This window comes from Chlamydotis macqueenii, chromosome 2 (assembly GCF_036417535.1).
Source record: "Chlamydotis macqueenii isolate bChlMac1 chromosome 2, bChlMac1.mat, whole genome shotgun sequence".
Classification (NCBI taxonomy): Eukaryota; Metazoa; Chordata; class Aves; order Otidiformes; family Otididae; genus Chlamydotis; species Chlamydotis macqueenii.
In genome coordinates this window covers 65,219,096-65,234,116 of record NC_141557.1, presented here as the reverse complement: position 1 = coordinate 65,234,116, position 15,021 = coordinate 65,219,096, and the positions used below count along the sequence as shown (strand labels likewise).

Below are 15,021 nucleotides of genomic sequence, written 5' to 3'. Positions count from 1 at the left end.
CCAGAGAGGTGGCAGCAGGGTTGTTTATTCTCTCTCAATTTGATTATTTCCCCTTTTTTTTTGTTTATGACAAATTATCAGTAGCTCATATATTGGAGATGAAATGAAAAAAAAAAAGAAAAAAAAAATCTAAACAGCCCCAAGACTTCTGCTTAAAAATGCAGGTTAATCCTCCACAGCTTTCAGAAACATTTCTGTAGCATGCTCCTAATTAAGATAAGGTTATCATTTTAAGTTATACCAGGAATGCAATTAGAGCTCTTACTAAGAACTGTAGCAATCAATTTTATACAAATTATTCAGACCTGGTAAGGTAGAATGCAGTTCTAATAGTACAAGAGAACACACTGTGGTTTTATTAAATATAATATAGATTCAAATTACAGCTGAATGCTGTACTGCCACTCATTCAGCAGGAATCCATGTATCCCTTTCTAAAATCTTTTCTTAGATAGGATTAATTCAAGCTTCCCCCCTGCCTCTCCTTTTCCATGTTCAGTTTCAGTTGATTTTTGATCTTGAAAAAGAGCCCTTTAAATGGATGTACTGTAAAACCAGAAATTAATGTGGAGAAGTATTTGATATGCTTACCAAATAATATAAATTTCACATGTACAAATGGATATGAGCTGGTGTCAGATGCCAGTGTAGGATCTATGTAGCTTGTAGATGGATGTATTTTCTGCAGATATTTTAGACAGGGGATCACATTCAGCTGCTGTTTAGGTAAGTGAAGAAAGCAGAGAGGGCAGGAGAGGCTCTACTCCCACCACATTCCCTGTGCACCGAACAGACTGGGATGTTTCTGTATCTTTTAACTTTGGTCAAACCTCAAAATAGCTTAAAAAAAAAAAAAGGATCATGTCTTAGTGGAAGAACTGTGCTTACCCACTTTCACATTTGTTTGTTTATTAATTAAGATATACCCATTTCTGAGAATTCTGTGTGCCATAGACATGCAAACTGTAAAAGCAGGCTGTTGTGGAAGGGTTTCACAGTCTTGTCTATGTACCGTGGTATTTTATCTCTATTTAGTGTCCTCCCTGCTCTGTTTTCCAAGCAGAGAATGCTTGTCCTATAGGTTTTCCTGGAACAGTCGTCTTTAACACAATCACCTCTTGTTATCTTGCTTTGGTTGCCTCTTTCTTTTAGAGCTGTGCAAACTTATATTCCTTGAATTATACTCATGTTTTACAGATGCTCTTTCCTGCATGCTTAAAAGTGGTCAGTGTTAAACTGCAGTTAATCTTGAGTGTTTGTGTGGACACAGTCAATAACTTAAAAGTTGAAACATGAAACAATGACTATTCCTCAAATGTGATTAAAATCTCAGCAAATTCAGAAGAAAAGCTTTATCTAAAAGGAAATACGTGAAATGTGGGTGAATGCACACTCCACCAACTTTAATTCTCCGCTGTAAAGATTTGGTGATCAGTGAATAAACTTGTCTGACGTACAGATTAGAAGAAAGTTATTTATAAAAATGCATTAAATTATTTCTTGCTTTCCCTTTTTTCAAAGAGATGTTAAGACAGTTTAGTTTTCTATTTTAGATGTCTTTTAGAAAATAAAATTTCCCTTAAAATTTATAACTTTGTTTCTCTTGAAACTCACACTAGAAGCGTTTTGGTGAGGTATACATTCATCTACAGAGTGGGAAATGGAGGCCTCTATCTTCTGCCTCCAGTATTTTTGCATCAGGCTGTCCATCTTAGAAGAGCCGTGTTTAATAAACTCTTTCTTAAAATGTTCAGTATGTGGGCCAATAGAAAATGCACTCGGCTATCTGTGTTTATCCCAGTCACAGTGCTGTGCTTCTCAGAGCTCCTGTTATCTACATGCTTTTGTTATCTGGGCTGTGTTACCAGCCCCACTGACCTTGAGGTAACCTATTGCTGTACTGCATGTTAGTAAGGATGATGCAGATGGCACTCTGCTGTTTGGGGACTGGTTTTCCTTTCAGTACACAACTGTAATCCAGGGGAATAAAAATTGGTATATAATCAGCGATCTCATTAGGCTTGAAAGAGTACTGCATGAAAAGGCTGGTGGTTATGTTTTTGTTGTTAATTTGACTATTGGCATGTGCTATAAGAGAGCAATAGCGGATGTTTCTCTGGATGCAGGTCACTCCTTTCTATCGGCTGGAGAAGCTCCAGCTTGTGCTGGAGAAGGGGATATGTGGTATTGCTACTGGTTTTATGAGGATAACCATAGCTTTCGGTTTGCTAGCGTGGGAAGCTGGGACAGGAAGGTAGAGCTTTTAGGGACTGAAAAGGTGTCTCTGGTCAATTAAAGGACACTGAAGCAGCACAGGTAACCATCTATGTTAACTGCATGCATATGTATGTAGGTATGTGTGTGACAGTTAGTTGTTGCAGCTTATGCCCAGACTCCCTGGAACTGGGAGTACACATTTTAAATTGGTTATTCTAACAAAAGGAATTGGTGTTAGGATGCTATGGTCCAGCTGAGAGCTGATCTGCAGGACAGCCTGTTGCACGCACAGCGAATGCAAGCATGTGTCTCATTCTCCCCATTTATTTTAAAAAAGTTGTGGCTTTTTTCTTGATTTTTTTTTTGTTTAGGTTTGGTCTTGTTTTGTTTGTAAAAGTGCTTTTAAAAATAATTTTAGGAAAGAAAATAATGTACCATTGTTAGTCGTTTTGAGACTAATCTGTCTCCTTTCAGGGTGGTACCTCTGACAAGAACTTCATGTTTGGAAAATATTTTCATATTGCAGACTATTGCCCCTTCATTTCCCAAAAGCTGGGAAACGTGGTGGCAATTTTCTCTTAAAATAAATCAATTTAGAGACAGTGCAATGGCAGCTTGGCAGTTGGTTTCAGTATAAGAAAAAAAAACCTCTTGCATTACATGTATCCAGATGTTTTGATACCAAATTCAAATCCATTTAAGCCTGAAGAAGCCTTTTGTTGGTTTAAGGGGGGCAAAGGCAGTAGGTAACTTGAATATGAAAAGTACATCCATAAATAAGGTGCCTTTTTTTATTTAAGTAAAGTTGAGAAGAGAGTTGGATTTAGAAGGCATAATTTAGGAAATAAAGCTAACACTGCTTTCCTCTGTAGTTTGGGGGTAGAAAGATGTAATTTAGGACTGGTGGCAATTAGATAATTATTACTACTAGTGATGTATAAAACAAAACACACTATAGATGCTTTCTATTGTTCTCATTTCATTCGTACAGGCGCTTACTTTTTATGTTTGCTTTCAGTTGGAGTTATGAGTAGGATTAGGTTTTGGGACGTAAATTGTGGGGGGTGACCACTGCAGAGTAGAAGCCACCACTGCTTGGTGCAACCAGGCTGTCAGAAGGAGCCTGTGGCTGTTGAAAGCTTTCTCACCTGCATCATTGTTTATACAGATACTACATTTTACAAGGCTTTTTCAGGCTTATCAAGAGAAGGTTCATTAGCAGTGGTCACAGGCCTTGTTATTGTGACTGTAAGCATAAAGGTGAAGGTTATTTTGTCATACACAGAGGTGAAGAGAGTCTGTGTTTACAGAAGGAATTCCTCTGCGCTAAACCTGGACGGTTGGCCTTCATTGGAATAAAGAAGGTATGTGGACTGATAGCTTGGGTGAGCGTCAGCTTAATTTATTGTTAAACTTACAGTAAAGGTTAGCTTCGTCAAAATTTCTTTTAACAATGTCTTATATTTAACATTGTAACTACTTAACAACATCAGTGGAGCATAGCCTTTTCGTTGGGTCCAAATCTGATGAATAGCAATTTTTTCTAGTCTGGTTTACAGAGTGGTGGGTGATGTTTTCGCATATTGTATTTCACTATAGCAATTTGGAAGGTTTTGGGTTGAGATGTTTTGAAATGCTTAAAAAGCTAATCATGAGCAAAAACAAATATTCCAAAGCTGAATCTAGTTATAGATGTCAAGAGTCAGAGGAACCAAATCAACTTTTAAATGCAATTGAGTGCAGAAGACATTTTCAAATGACTTTTTGGTATTAGCTGTAAGGCCAGGAAACATTTATCCTGTTGACCATAATTATTTTTAGAGCTACTCAAAGTTTTTCACAATTTGTTTACAATTAAACATATCTGCAGTTCACAAATTAATAACACGCATCTGTTATACTGAAGACAGTAGAATGTAAGGAAGTGCTTAGTACATGAGCTTAAATAGATCTGAATTTAGGGCTTTTGAATAAATCTGAGATGTTGCTTTTCTTCTTCAGTTTGTTCTTCTGACTTTGTTTCTATTCTTGATAATACTCAGTCTTCTAACCTTCCTTCCTAAGCTTTGCTGTTACTTTGCTTTTAATCTTTTTTTTTTCTTTTTTTTTTTTTTTCCCCAGAGGCTGTAGTTTTAAGATGAATACTGGTTGGTTAGTACAGTAGCAGATGAGTTGGACTGCCATTAGGAAGCATTTGTTAAAGTAATTTAAAGATTAAGGTTTATAGTTCAACAGAAATATGCACCCTGTTACTTCCCATGGCACAAATAATGACCTAAAGTACACCATTTGTAATATTACACACACAGGTAAGTTAGAAGAACATTTATAAGGTTTTGGGCACAAATACTTAAACATGAGGAAATACGAGCAGTAAAATTGTCCCTCAGAAATGTGTACGTTTGTACATGACCATTCACTCTCTGTGTGCCCAATTATACATGCTTTATTTTCTGAGAAGTTCCCATGTCTTTCCCTGAGCAGGATCAATACAGCAAATTGATGTACACCCACCCCTTTCTTTTTAGTCTTTCTGTTTACTGTGCTCTGAGATCTCTGCTCCAAAGAGAGATGTGTTTTGTCATCAACTAACATGTGCGTTATCTTTACCGATCCGCAATCTGATTAAATCTTTGTCACATCCCCATAAGATGGAGTGTTGAGATGATCTACAGACACAAAGCTGAAGTATAGATGCGGTAGTGCAGAGTCTCCACCGGTTTAGGGTATTCAGTTTGGGATGTGCAATGTCGTACCACCACGACACAACTTTTGCTGACTTCAGTTGTGGTTGTAAATACTCATCTGCAGAACCTCAGCCTGGGGGCCTGCAGAGGAAAATGCACATATAGAACTTGTATATAGTTAGGTAATGTTACAAGCCTCACATAAGGGCAGAGGGGATGAATTCTGTTCACTACAGTAATATGCAGCTTTCCAAAAGAGGGTTAGATGCAAAAACCAAAACAAAACAAAGTTACAACATTGGCAAATCTGAGTTCCTGTCTGTTGAGCAGCAAGAGGTAATACCATGATGAAGAAGCTCATAAAATCATAAATTCTGACTACATCTTGTGGAATGGCTAATGCTTTACAAAGAAAGTATCAATAGAAATGTTATTGTTTGGGGAAGAGGACTCTTCTTAGAAATGTCTAATGTTATTTTACTGTAAGTTTAAAATACGAGATAAAATAAAACCAAGCAGAGGTGAGATTGAGATTTGACAGAGATAAAAGCAACTGTTAAAAAGTGAGTGGGAGACAATGTTAATAATAAGTGATCCTACTGGCTCTTCTCCCTGTCTATTCACTCATAATTCCAGGCAGATATGTACACTTCATATATATATATATTTTTTTTTAAAGTATGTGTAAGTGTATATATAAGTACATTTATATATAAGTATATATATTTATATAGATATATGTGTACCAAAAAGAATGCAAGGTTGTATTTGCATGTGTTTGTTGTGCTGCCCAAACAACTGAGTGATGAGAACATCAAACAGGTTTTAAGTGTGTGGTTATTCTCAATTCAGTGTTGTGCCTTGGGTTTCTGGAAGCAGTGTGTCACTCTTGCAGTCTGATCCTTGACCTTCTGTCACTTTTGGAGATGTGCCATACGATCTTTGTTTACAGTAACAAGCATGGAAAAACTGACTTCCTGACAGTAATGCTGAAGTCTAAGCTGAAACCACTCACAGGTGAAAAAACATAGTTCTTCCACTTTGAACTTCTAATATAAAATACCTGTCTAAAACTGGGCAACCAACAAAAGGAAACCAGTCCTTTGCCCAAGACCAAATATTAACAGCTTTGTCAGCAGTTTCACTAAGGAGATGGTTGTAATGTGTTTCTGTATGTTTTTCCTTGCATAACATATAATTTTATTTTTTTAAAAAGCCCTAAACCACTGGTTATTTAATTTTTATATAGATATGAGGAAAGGCTGAGAGAGTTGGGGCTGTTCAGCCTGGAGAAGAGGAGGCTCCGGGAAGACTTTATACTGGCCTTCCAGTACCTAAAGGGGGCCTATAGGAAAGACAGGGAGAAACTCTTTAGCAGGGCCTGTTGTGATAGGACAAGGGGTAATGGTTTTAAAATAGAGGGAGGTAGATTTAGATTAGATATTAGGAAAATAATTTTTACAATGAGGGTGGTGGAACACTGGAACAGGTTGCCCAGAGAGGTGGTGGATGCCCCATCCCTGGAAATGTTCAAGGCCAGGTTGGACGGGGCTCTGAGCAACCTGATCTGGTCAAAGATATCCCTGCTCCTTGCAAGGGGGTTGGACTAGATGGCCTTTAAAGGTCCCTTCCAACCCTAACTATTCTATGATTCTATTATATTAATGATTATCAATGACTGAACAGTTCAGGACTTCTAGCTATTGCATGTGCAGCTCTGATCTCCACGTAACTTCTTCATCACGCAGCTTTCACGCAGGCTGGTTAAAACCCATTAGAATTTGTAGATTGGTTTGTATGAAGAATCAATACATTGCATAACTTCCTTCTTTTCTAGCATTTGCATCACTTTTCCTAGTGTTCTCTGTTCATCAATCCAGTAATAATGGCTGTAAGACTTTTAAACGAAATTAGGGTATTTACACGATGAATTTGTGTGTTCAGACTAGATTCTCTTCTTGAAGTGCAGGTTTACTAAACAAAGCAACATCTGAGTTTTGGAGTCAAAATCATGATGCAAAATGAATGCAAATCTAATGGAAGATTAGTGGTCATGTTTTTGGTGATGTAAGTTAGGTGATGTGTTTTGTGGCAATTAAATATTCCATAATTGCAGCAAAAGAGTGTTATTGCACTTTCAGGAAACCTGAAGAGAATGATAAGAAGAGTGGAAGTTAAATTAAGAGTGGACTAATGAAACATTCCTATTTTCCTGCAAGTTGTGCATTCCAGTGATGCGTGTTTCAACGCACACTTCCAAATCCTATGTACAAATTTCATTTTCTTTTTACATCATTACAATAATTATAGTACTCTACATTAACTTATGTCGTGATCCCTTTTACACTGGCATGTACATAATGCCAGTGCTTTTGAACTGTGAGAGGAGTTTGGCCCCAGGGCTAACTTAACTGGAGGAAACTGTTTTTAGTAAGTCAGAATAATAATGGGAATATTAACCTTAGGAAGCCTCCACAAATGCAGAGAAAATTATAGATTTTTTCAGTGTTTATTATAATTTACATCAGTGTATCATGTTCTGCTCTGTTGAATTCCCATATTTCTGCTCCCCTCCAGGACTGCTGCTGAAGTCTTCTTTCTCACACAGTTTGCAGGGATCCAACAGCACAGGGCTTAAGATATGTAGACTCAGTCCTTTAAAGTGCATAGGCAATTTTTAGCATACAACTATCAAACATCGGTGAATATTGAGAAAAAAGTCACTCAAATTTTAAACATAGCATTTGTACTCGCACTGGAAAAAGAATCTCAAATATTATGATTAAAGAGCTGACAAACACAAATGTATTGTATTTGTATTGTAAGGCTAATTGCAATAAACTGTCCACCATGTATCCATAGAACCTAGAATTAATGTGGGAAATTTTTCAAGGAGTAGTATTGAATAATCAGTGAATTCAAATAAATTGATCTGGTTCCAGATGAGTGCAAGAGGAAACTGCAGAACTGTGCTTCACCAGTCTCTTATGATGAAGGTCTCTGTGCTGAAAATGCAGGAGCAGCATTTCCCTATTTTTTTTACATGCATTTGCTAAGAACTGCTAAGTCTAGAGAGATTCTGACATATTCTACTGAAAATTACCACAAGGTGGAATCGTGGCTGTTTTTTAACTGGGTGGACAACCAAAGCATACCTTCTGTATGAGACAGTAGTTAGATCTTCATTCCAAGTGCTATACAACATGGCAATACCAGGACATGGCTTTGAAGAAGCCCATCAAGCCCAAGGAGTTTAACTGTGGTCACACAAAACTCCTTACAGGGTATTTTACCCTACTGAAGTGCTCTGTACACTGCAGAGAAACTACTTCTGGGACTTGAACTCTCAGATGAAGTTGACCTGAGTGTCTCTAAACTATGGCAGTGTGTGTCTAGACATACCCTGTGGTCACTAAACATCTACTGGTATTTTGTGTGAAGTGTAGGGCACTTCATGCCTTGGCCAGTAGCCAGCATGGCTCAGTACATAGACCCATGTGCAGCTCTGTGGTTTTTGTTCACTGACATATGTTTGTTTTGGTTTGAGTCCATATGGTTTGCACGCTTGAGGTTCGCTTTGAGGTTTCAAGTTCAGTGAAACATCAAGTTTTGCCTGGCTTTTGGGTTGAAACCTCAAGCCTAATGATAATGCTTTCTCTATCTGCAGATCACGAAGGGAAAGGTCGTTGAAAAACAAACCCCAAAGCCTGATTCTTGCTGAGAATCATCAAGCATTCAAATGGACCATTCCTTGCAGAATTTAGCAATTATACGTTTCTATCAAAATTAGCAACTCTGCATTTTACTGATATGCACAAGCGTATTAGTGGCATCCTACTTCAATTGAAACTACAGCATTTCTCCAAGTTTCTTCTATTTTTCAGTTCCTACTTCCTGGGTGGCACTGTTCAGTGCTATGCAAGGGTGGCAGTTTTGGGCTGTAACAAGCAAAAAGTTAAATTTATGTTAAGCCATTGCCCAGATACTTGTTTGGTTTTTCTGTTACTTCTGTCCAGTCTCTGCAGTGCTTGTGCTATGCTTAACCAACATGAAGTTCTGCTTCCTTTGACTTCAGGAAGTGAGACCTGAAAGGGACTTTTCTCAAAAAGAAAAGCTGGTGCCCTAAAGACAGCTGGGTAGCTTTTCTTTTCTGAGTCCTAACACTTGCCTGGCGTGGAAAGGAATTTAGGTCTTGTTTTCTGTAACAGTGTAACTATATCAGAGCTGGGATCCAAGGTTTCATTTTCAGTGACATTCAGTGAATCTTAGACTCTCAGGGATCTGTGTTGTCGTGGAGTACTGTACCAAGCAGATAAATTAGCCATATAGAGAAGTATACTGAATTGGGTTGAAAAGCACCTGAAAATCACTCCACAAAATTCAATAGCCTTTAAACAGTCATGAATTATGTTTATTTCGGGCTCTCTGTATTTTGCTCTAATTCTTCATGTTGATCTAGAGTCTACTCCACTGCTGAATCTTTTGCTCCAAAGCCTGTCCCCTGTGGACAGTTATATCAAATCCAAGGTAGCTACTGTACGCCTAAGGTAGCACAAAGCTGCATTAATACGGAGCAGGATTTATGATCAAATGTTCGAGAACAGATCTTCAAATGCTGGCACCAATTGGTGTTCATCTATTGATGTCCTGTCAAGGCAACATCCAAAATAAGCCCAGTTCTTTCCACATCTTCCAATCTAAAAGCTTTCGTCTGAACTCAGGCAGCAATGATGTCATCCAGAAATTCCTACCTGTACACTCAGCTGTTCTGTTTGGACAACTTCCTACTTCTCTGTTCGCTGTATTGAGGGCGAGAAAACGTGCTGTGGAGTTCGACAAAGAAAGTAATTTTAGGTAATTTTAGAGTCTGACAATGAATTACTTTGAGAGTTAACAGTATCTAAGAGAGCAAAGTGTTTATGTTAAAGATTTGGAGAGCGAAGAAAGAGTTAGCTATCCATGCTGTTATAAAAAAATTAGTGGGGAGGTTATCTGAAGGGATCTTAATGTGAGAATTAGATTTTTAAGTTCTGTGTGCATAGGGCTGTCTCTCACAAGGTGCTTTTCTTCATCTAAGTCTTTTACATTTTTGAAGAAATTATGACTAGTCTTTCTCTTCCTCTGATCTAGCCAGGCCCCTTCATACCCCAGGTTGGGCACCAAAAAGGACTGTGGTGGTTTAGCCCTAGTCATCAGAGTTTCTCGCTCACCCTTCCCCTCCCCAGTGGGATGACGGAGAGAATTGGGAAGAAAGGAAAACTCGTCAGTTGAAATTAAGACAGTTTACCAGAATAGCAAAGGAAAATTACAATAATAAGAGAATATAAGGATATTAAAATATACAAAATGAAGAATGCACAACTTCTCACCACCTGACATCCTAGTGACCAATACAGCCCATCCCGATCAGCGATCGTGTAAACAAAACCGAGCAGCCAGAGAGAGAGAGAGATCCCCCCTCCGGGCCAACTCCCACTTATATACTGAGCATGACGTTTATGGCATGGAATACTCTCTCTGGCCAGTTTGGGTCAATTATTCTGTCCATATCCCTCCCAGCTTCCTGCACCTGCACATTAGTGAGACCTGGAAAGCCAGACAGTGTCCTTGGCCTCATTAGCAACAACTCATATCATCAGTGTGTTTATCAACATTCTTCACATATGAAATCCAAAACACACTGGCTACTGAGAGGAAAATTAACTCCATCCCTGCGGAAACCAGAACAGCAATTCTTGTCTCTTTCCCTCCTTTCCTCTTCCATTTGCATCTAACCTGACTGTGTATCTGTGGGTCATACTTAAAGGTACATACATCATGTACCTGCATAGGAGGTTTTTCACAACCTTATGGATATATTTATAAATACTGTAGGACTCCCTTTTCAGGTCTGTCTGAAAAATGTGTCCCGCATTGCGTATTCTGATTAAACCAGGATCCTCCAGGTACCATGTTTGTTTAGCCCTAATTCTGACTCCTAAGAGTACTTCAGGTTTCACACTGGTCTTTGTTTTTCCTCCTGTTTCTCATACATAACACATGGCATAACACTGGAATCATTACCAGCGTGTTCACTGGGTGCTTTGCATAATAGCCGAACTGGAAGCATCTAAATATCAAAATGATCATCAGATGGTGGCAATTTGGAGGTGCTACTGATTTGAGGTGAGCTTGGTTAAATGAGTATGAAAAGTCTCTTAATTCCTTGACTCCTTCACTTCTCTTCAGTTTTAATGTCAGATCTAGGAGAACGTATGCAATTCAGTATTTCCCACTAGCAGTGCAGTGAAGGCTGTGTATGTAAGAAATAGAGAAAGAACATTTATTTCCTGCGAATTTATTTTCTCAGGGAGGGAGGTGCAGCACTGGGAGAGGTTACCCAAAGAGGTTATGGAATCTCCATCTCTGAGGGTTTTCAGGACAAAGTTGCAGCTGACCCAATGTAATGTTGTTGATAGCCAGGGGGTTCACTAAGTGACCTCCAGAGGACCCTTCCAACCAACATAGCTGTGATTCTAAGCCAGAGCAGATGAATAAGCTACTGGTATCAAGTGGGAAAGAGCATCAGCTCACAGAGCCAAGGACTCCTGCAGCTCTGTCTTAGAAACTAATGAGAACAGATGAGAAGCCATTCTGAGCCATACTATTACAATTGTTACATGTTAAGAACAATGAGATTGGTCACCAGGACAGCTCCTCTTATCTTGTAATCCAGAGCCCTGAAGATACTTATTTTGTTGCACTGAGTGCCTGCCTGAGTAACATTTTCTTTTGGACTGAGAAAAAGTCATCTGCAGCCTTTATTTTCCACATTAGCTGATGCTGTGTCTGAAAATACAGTATATATCCATAAGCTACAGTCTGAGTTTGGGTGTACCAATATCGCTTTCTAGCAAGGACTTTCCAATGCTGAAATTATTAACCCCACAGGTGAAAATGCCCTCGGATGACTGTGGCAATCCTGTGATTTCTGCACATGCAGTCCTGCGGCTCTCCTGAACACTAACTGCGTACTGAGGGTGAATGCTACAACTGGATTTTACGTGGAATTTAGGCAACTCCTAGGTGCAGCCCATTGCAAAACCCCTTTCTGATAGGAGCCAATGAGAACAAGCTACAACTGCCTTGTGCAAATTTTTGCAATCTGCTATTGCGTGAACAGTTGGGAAGGTTGAAATCGGCATGAAAGAGCACTTGGGTTTTGCTCCGCTTGCGCTTCCTTGTGTGAGTGCGAGGCATCTCTCTTCTGGGGAATTCTGTACTTGATCTCCATCGTGTAACTTCGGAGCTTGCAATGGGATCTTGTGCTAAACAACTGTGCGGATTCATGGCAGCTATCTTCTTACATTTCCCCGGCACCGTGTACAGTTTCAGTGTAGAGAGCCAGGGAGCACAGCGTTGCGAGGTGGTGCCCGGCTTTTTGCAGACAAAGGGGACGGAGGACTCTATGCCACCTGCTCTGTCACTTGAACAAATGTTAGGAGTAAAACAAGCTACAAACCGCTAACTGTGTGTTGGATGATAACTTCATGCAGCAGCAATTCCATCTATCATCAAGGTCAGCTTTTTTACTTTTGTTTCTCAAGCGAGCCAGTCCCTCGGTTCCATGCTCCTATAGGCAAGATGGTAAAACAGCCAAGGATGTTAACTGCTTGGTGCCCTGACAACAAACAGCACTGTGGAGCTGCATGCTCTTATTCGGGGACTGCCAGGGGTGTCCAGATGTTTCTGCGTTAAACAGTGTGGCACAACACCTCTGCAGGAATTGGCAGGTGAGAGCGTTTGCTTCTCGACTTGGATTGAAAGCTTTTGAGTCAGAAATGGCAGGAAAACATTGCCACCGTCCGCAAACCAGAGAGAGCTCCATCATGTCCATACGTGAGGAAAAAACCCTTCTGCTCTTTTTTTCCTGATTATTTTGTGGGACAGTGCATTTGCTAAAATTACCAGTTATGAAAACGGTGAATGCCCCTCTGTTTCTTGCTTTAGTCGCTCATGAGCGCGGGGCTGAGTGGGAAAAGGCGTGGTCTTGGCAAACAGCTTATTAGTCTCAAATAAATTATTCAGAACACCGGTTTGGATACAGATTGCAGGGAACGATAATGGAGTTGATTTTCTGAGCCTGTTCATGTTATGAAGACATGGAGTATGCTTTTCAGGAATTCACTTAAGTGGAATCAGCTTTGAATAACGTAGCCTGGAAGTAATATTGCTGCCATCCAGCTAGTGTCTGTGGAACAGCATTCTCCTGCCTCCTGAATCACTGGTGTTGGAGATGGATAGATAGGGAGATATTTATTTTTTGGCTTTTTTTTTTTAAAGGGAAATTCTTTCTAACCACTAGAGAGGGACATGTTTCGGTCGAGAATTTTTCCCCCCTGAGTGAAACAGTGGACCACATCAGCATCCGATTTGGGTGCGTCATGTGGTTTCTCATGTGATGCTGGTCTCACTGCGCTTTGGAGTGAGCCTTTGTGACTCTGCACTCTTGGACAGTAGCATCCAGCAACACAGGAGACTTTGGGGAGGGAGAGGAAAAGAGACAGCCCCTCAGAAAACCCCAAAAGCCTAGAAAAATAAAGTTACAATAATTTATTAGAGTTATTGTTTCTTCTGAAGTGTTTTGGCTTTTATTTTTAATTCTGGGTCTTCCCTTCTCTCCATTCCTGCAGGCATAAAGCTGCACCGCTCGGAAGAAGCAAGATTGTCTTTCCTTACAGCTATGACGCTGCACCGCTCTCAACACAGCCTGCTTTTCCCCCCATTTACCTGGGCGGCTGCTGCTGTTTTCTGCTGCTGATGGGGCTGCTGCAGTCTCACTGCCTGCGCTTCACCCCGGCTTGGCTGACTTGAAACTCGCCCGTCTGCACATTGCTAAGGAAGAAGAGCGATGGAGCTGCGTTTTTTCTGTTGGTTCTGGAAGCAGAGGGTTGCAATACGTGATGATTTTTGGGTTTTCTTTGGCCGGGGGGGAGGGAGGAGAAAGGAGGGGTGTTATAATCTAAGATGGAGTGGGTAAAAGCTTAAGGAAATATTATGTAGAGTAATCCAGTGCTCGACAAGGGCATCAGCAGCAAGAATCCAGCCTCTGCTGCTCCAGAGGATTAACATGGGGAAGCCACAGCGCTGCAGTCGGGTTTCACCTCAGTGTTGTGCTGGAGATGGATAAATAAGGTATCGGTTGTGTCCGCCTGTTAAGGCAAAGCCATGGGAGACGGAGAAAGCGAGCGAATGCAAATGCAAGGGAAGAAAAAATACTACGTGCTGTTTTTCTGATTCCGTGCATTCCCATTGCAGAGAGGATGGCTTGATTAACAAAGCAACGTATGGACGGAGGGACTGTAAATTGAGGCTTGAACACTCCTGATGCTGTCAGGGAGGGAAGTGATGAGCTAGGTGGCTGCAGCGATATCCCCAGGGAAAACAGCAGCCATGCACTCTGTGTCTGTTTATGTGTATGTATTTGCTTTTCTGTATGTGTGAGCATGTATAGACATGAAAGAAAGACATTTCTGACCAAGTTACAGAGGAATTTTGTCACTGCTGGGTCAGACTTGATTGCAGCTTGTATTTTCAGCTATAGCTCTATACCCATTTCCTGACTGAGGCGGCACTTTGCGAAAACAGATGTAGGCAGAATTCTTTTAAGAAATGTGAAAGCAGACCGTTTCCGCTTGACACCTTGAAGCACTGAATCTTCGGTACGGTGCTGAGGGAAACTGTATGGGTTTCGTTTTCTCCATCTTAAAATCTTTATAAACACAGCTGTATTCAGTATGGTGAAAAATTCTATACTGTAAATAGAAATGTGATCAATCTAATCAAAATAAATGCATCCCAGATGACTTCTAGACCAGCTGGCTACCACAGTCATCAGATGGCTAAATGCACAACTTAGCATTTATATTTAGTGCTATATTTGCGTCTTTTTTTTTTGTTTTCTTTTTTTTTAAGAATTTCAAAACCAGCTTCTAATTAAAAAGGATTTCTCATCTATTGAAAAAAGGCATTGCTCGCATTCGGCAATATATTTCACTGAAATGTACCTGGGTGTATTTTTTATTGCCGAACATGCATGGGGGAGACCGTGTGTTTAGAGCAGGTAGACTTGTCCCAG

The 15,021-nt window shown here is 40.0% G+C and overlaps 1 long non-coding RNA gene across 1 annotated transcript in view; it reads left to right on the top strand.

Moving 5' to 3' along the window:
* Positions 1-14,797, top strand: part of LOC147601677 (uncharacterized) — a 264,462-nt gene extending 249,665 nt beyond the window's left edge. Inside the window, exon 7 of the long non-coding RNA XR_015257942.1 lies at positions 13,577-14,797. This is a non-coding gene — a long non-coding RNA (uncharacterized LOC147601677). The remainder of the gene's footprint in view (positions 1-13,576) is intronic.
* Positions 14,798-15,021: the final 224 nt, after the last annotated feature.